Source organism: Stomoxys calcitrans, chromosome 3 (genome assembly GCF_963082655.1).
Source record: "Stomoxys calcitrans chromosome 3, idStoCalc2.1, whole genome shotgun sequence".
Lineage (NCBI taxonomy): Eukaryota > Metazoa > Arthropoda > Insecta > Diptera > Muscidae > Stomoxys > Stomoxys calcitrans.
In genome coordinates this window covers 189,904,256-189,909,936 of record NC_081554.1, presented here as the reverse complement: position 1 = coordinate 189,909,936, position 5,681 = coordinate 189,904,256, and positions in this window count along the sequence as shown.

Sequence of the window (5,681 nt, the reverse complement as noted above, 5' to 3'; positions counted from 1 at the left end):
CATTGTACCCAATACATTGGTTAAAAAATTCATCGGTTTTGGGCCTAAGAACTTAAATCGTGAAATCGGTATATGTTTATGGTAGCTTTATCGAAATGTAGACCGATCTGATTCATATTGAACTCAAGTCTCGAAGAGCCTAACACAACCCACTGTGTCAAGTTTCAGCGAAGTCGAGAAATTAACGTGCTTTTATTGATTCAAGAACATAAATCGGGAGATCGGTATACATGGCAGCTATATCCTTAACCATTCTCGGTACGAATGTCGAAAGGCCTAAAAGAACTCATTGTGCTAACTTTGAATGAAATCGGTTAATAAATTCACCTTTTATGGGCCTAAAACCCTAAATCGGGAGATCGGTATATATGGCAGACACATCCCAATGCAGCAGCTACAACACAACTCACTGTGCCAAGTTTCAGCGAAATGGGCTAATAAATATGGCTTGAATGGGCCGAAGACCCTAAACCTGCAGATCGATCCAATATATCCCATCTTCGAATTTAACCTGCATATGGGCAAAAAAAATCTGCAAAGATTCAGCTTAGTATTTCTATTTTTAAAGACTGTAGCGTAATTTTAACAGACAGACGAACATGACTAGATCGTCTTAGATTTTTACAACGATCAAGAATATACATACTTTAAAGGGTCGGTAATGGTTTTCCGATTTTCTTGAAATTTTCACATGCAGAATGGTCCCATGGTAAAAATAGGGTACTTCATTTTCTGATATCTCAAGGGGGGCGGACCCTCCCCTTTAGTCCAACGTTCAAAAACGCCATATCTCGGAGAGGGGTGGTGCGATTTAAGCGAAATTTTGTGTTCCCTTTTTAAGTAATCAAAAACAAAAATTTGGTATCCAAATTTTAGCTGCGGTGCCTAATCTTCTTATACATAACAAGTAAAAAGGCGTTAACTTCGGCCGGGCCGAACTTTGGAAACCCACCACCTCGGATATATATGTAAACCACCGTTCGTCAAAATCCGGTGAAAAATGCATACCTTATGCCCCATATCAGCTATATCGAAATATGTTCCGATTTGGACCAAATACTTATAAGTACAAGTCATTGTTCAATTGTGTATAACAAAATATTGGTCTTTTAAGTAGCTATATCTAAAAATAAACCGATCTGAACCATATACGACACGGATGTCGAACAGCCTAACATAAGTCACTGTGTCAAATTTCAGTGAAATCGGTTTATAAATGCGCCTTTTATGGGGCCAAGACTTTAAATCGAGATATCGGTCTATATGGCAGCTATAGCCAAATCTGGACCGATTTGGGCCAAGTTGCAGAAAAATGTCGAAGAGCCTAACACAACTCACTATCCCAATTATTCAAATCTGGACCGATCTGGACCAAAATGAAGAAGGATGTCGAAGAGCCTATCAGAACTCACTGTTTCCAATTTCGGCGACATCGGACAGTAAATGCGCCTTTTATGGGCCCATAACTTTAAATCGAGAGATCGGTCTATCTATATCCAAATCTGATCCGATCTGTGCCATATTGCAGAAGTATGTCGCGGGGCTTAACTTAACTCACTGTCCCAAATTTCTGCGACATTGGACAACAAATGCTCCTTTTAAGTGCCTAACCCTTAAATCGAGAGATCGGTCTATGTGACAGCTATATCCAAATCTGGACCGATCTGTGCCATTTTGTAGAAGAATGTCGAGCGACTTAACTTAACTTACTGTCCAAATTTCGGCGACAACGGACAATAAATGCACCTTAATAGGCCCATGACCTTAAATCGAGAGATCGGTCTATATGGCAGCTATATCCAAATCTGAACCGATCTGTGCCATATTGCAGAAGTATGTCGTGGGGCTTAACTTAACTCACTGTCCCAAATTTCGACGACATCGGACAATAAATGCGCCTTTTATGGGCTCAAAACCTTAAATCGAGAGATTGGTCTATGTGGCAGCTATATCCAAAGATGTCGAAGGGCCTAACACAACTCACTGTCCCAAATTTCAGCAAAATCGGATTATAAATGTGGCTTTTATGGGCCTAAGACCCTAAATCGGTAGGTCGGACCGATCTGGGCCAAATTAAAAAGGATGTCGAAGGGTCTAACACAACTCACTGTCCCAAATTTCAGCAAAATCGGATAATAAATCGGCGGATCGGTCTATATGGGGGCTATATCAAGATACAGTCCGATATAGCTATCTTCGAACTTAACCTGCTTATGGACAAAAAAATTGCAAAATTTCAGCTCTATATATTTTTTTTAAAGACTGTAACAGACAGACGAACGGACGTCGCTAGATCGTCTTAGATTTTTACGCTGATCAAGTTTTATATAGACACAAAAACTTTTCTGGAAATTTTCGTAGATGGTGCATTATGATCCCGTGGTGAAAATAGGGTACTACATTTTTTGATATCTGAAGGGGCGGCGAATCCTCCCCTTTACCCTAAATTTCAGAAACGCCAGATCTCGGAGATCGGCGGTGCGATTTAAGCGAAATGTTGTGTTCCCTCTTATAAAGGGTGATTTTTTTGAGGTTAGGATTTTCATGCATTAGTATTTGACAGATCACGTGGGATTTCAGACATGGTGTCAAAGAGAAAGATGCTCAGTATGCTTTGACATTTCATCATGAATAGACTTACTAACGAGCAACGCTTGCAAATCATTGAATTTTATTACCAAAATCAGTGTTCGGTTCGAAATGTGTTCAAATTTTGACAAATTTTGTTCAGCGATGAGGCTCATTTCTGGTTGAATGGCTACGTAAATAAGCAAAATTGCCGCATTTGGAGTGAAGAGCAACCAGAAGCCGTTCAAGAACTGCCCATGCATCCCGAAAAATGCACTGTTTGGTGTGGTTTGTACGCTGGTGGAATCATTGGACCGTATTTTTTCAAAGATGCTGTTGGACGCAACGTTACGGTGAATGAACACATTTCGAACCGAACACTGATTTTGGTAATAAAATTCAATGATTTGCAAGCGTTGCTCGTTAGTAAGTCTATTCATGATGAAATGTCAAAGCATACTGAGCATCTTTCTCTTTGACACCATGTCTGAAATCCCACGTGATCTGTCAAATACTAATGCATGAAAATCCTAACCTCAAAAAAATCACCCTTTAGTAACCTAAAAACAAAAATATGGTATCCAAATTTCGAATGGGGTACCTGGGGGTGGGGCTGCCCCCAAACCTATAATATATATATATATATAGACCAATCAGAACAATATAGAACTCAAATGAAAGATATTTATGATTAGAAAACGTATCTCATATCCTATTGTTGGACAAAGTGTTTGGGGAACCACCCTAAGCCCCAATACACCTCTAAATCGGACATATTTACCCACAATGGCAATATGGGACTCAAATGAAAGGTATTTACGAGTAGAATACGAATTTGATTTCCAAATGTGGGACCAAATTTCCGGGGGTCCACCCCTTCCCGAAAACACCCCCAAACATGACGTATTTACTGACCATGGCAATATGGGACTTAAATAAAAGCGATTTAAGTGTAGAATATGAATCTGATATCCAAATGTGGGACCAAGTGTTTGGGAGGCCGTCCCTCCCCAAAAAACCTCTCCCAAAGAGGACAAATTTACGACCATGGCAATATGGGACTCAAATGAAAGGTCGTTGGGAGTATAGCACGAATTTGATATCAATATTCTACGGAGCCACCCTACACCATAACATCATCCAATTATAAAAATTTTGCTAACCATTGCAATATGGGGCTCAAATAAGAGGTATTTTAAAGTAGAACACGAATATGGTATATACTTTCAAGGCCAAGTCAATGAGTGTCCAACCCATCCCCCAAAATACATCCAAACCGGTCATGTTTGCCGACTATAGAAATATGGGGCTCAAATAAAAGGTATTTGAGAGAAGACCACGAATCTGATATCAACATTTGGGACCAACTGTCTAGGGGACATCCCACTACCATAACAATCCCCAAATAGGACGATTTGCTTACAAAGACAATTTGGGTCTTCAAGACAGTGGAGCTCGGTATTGATAGTTTTTGTGAACCCATACCCCAAACCGGACGTATATGCTGACTTTTGCAATAAGGGTTTTAAATGAAAGGTATTTGAGATTAAAAAACTAATTTGATATCTAATTTCGAGGTCAATGGCAATATAGGGTTCAAATAAATGATATATAGATACATGAGAATAGAGCACGATGCTGATATATTTTCATGGCTTAGTGTTTGGGGGACCACCCCATTCCCCAAATCCGGCATATTTACCAATCATGTAAATGTGGGGCTCGTATGAAAGGTATTGGGGTTCAAATAAATGATATATATATACATGAGAACATGAGAATAGAGCACGTTACTGATATATTTTCATGGCTTAGTGTTTGGAGGACCACCCCACTCCCCAAAACACCCCTAAATCCGGCATATTTAGCGATCATGTAAATGTGGGGCTCATATAAAAGGTATTGGGGAGTAGAGCCCACTTTCGGGTCCAATTTTATGGGGTTCTACCCCTTTCCCAAAATAGACCACAAACCGCAATTATTGGGTTGCCCAAAAAGTAATTGCGGATTTTTCATATGGTCGGCGTTGACAAATTTTTTCACAGCTTGTGACTCTGTAATTGCATTCTTTCTTCTGTCAGTTATCAGCTGTTACTTTTAGCTTGCTTTAGAAAAAAAGTGTGAAAAAAGTATATTTGATTAAAGTTCATTCTAAGTTTTATTAAAAATGCATTTACTTTCTTTTAAAAAATCCGCAATTACTTTTTGGGCAACCCAATATTTACTGACCATCGCAATATGGGGCTCAAATAAAGGTATTTGGGAGTAGAATACGAATGTCCAAATGTGGGACCTTGTATTTGGGGCACCGCTCTTTCCCCGAAAACCCCTCAAAGGGTAAAAATTTGCTGACCATGCCATTATTTGGCTCAAATGAAAGCTATTTGAGATTAGAACACTAATTTGATAACCCATTTTGGGGTCAAGTGTTTGGTGGACGCCTCATCCTATAAACTCTGCCTAAACCAATGGCAATATGGAGTATTTGAGACAAGAGCACGATGCTGATATTTTTTTCAGAGCCAAGTGTCTAGAATGGCATTAAACCCTCCGAGCGAATTCGTGGTCCAATAAGATCATATGGAATTCAGATAAAGGCATTTATATTGTTGTTGTTGTTTGTTGTATTGTTATAGCAGTGTGTTATACACTGAGGCGGCAGCAGCCCTTGTCGATGAAGAACTCCATCGGGTCAATCCGGTACGTACAACCGACTGGCCATGTTGTACGTTGTAACAGTTATACTGTTACTCAAACAATATGCATATACTATTGTCGTATCATGGTATTTCACTAAAAGCTGTTTAATTGTCGAAAATAAATTCAAAGGATAATTTTGTTCCATATTAAGTAAAAAACGGCCCAGCGGAGCGGACCCGGTTCAGCTACTAGTCTAGTATGTAAAACAATTTCTAGGAAATTCAGCAAATTCTTGGAGTATTTCTATAGAAATGAGATTCTGTTCAAATAATAAAACAATAAACAGCAAAATGGTCTTTTAACACCCAATGTTGCTTAGAGACACCTTCGCTTCGCTTTATTTGAATTTAATTAAATTGATTTTGATAAACACCCAAAACACCAACAGCCAAAAAGAAATGGTCTACGGATTA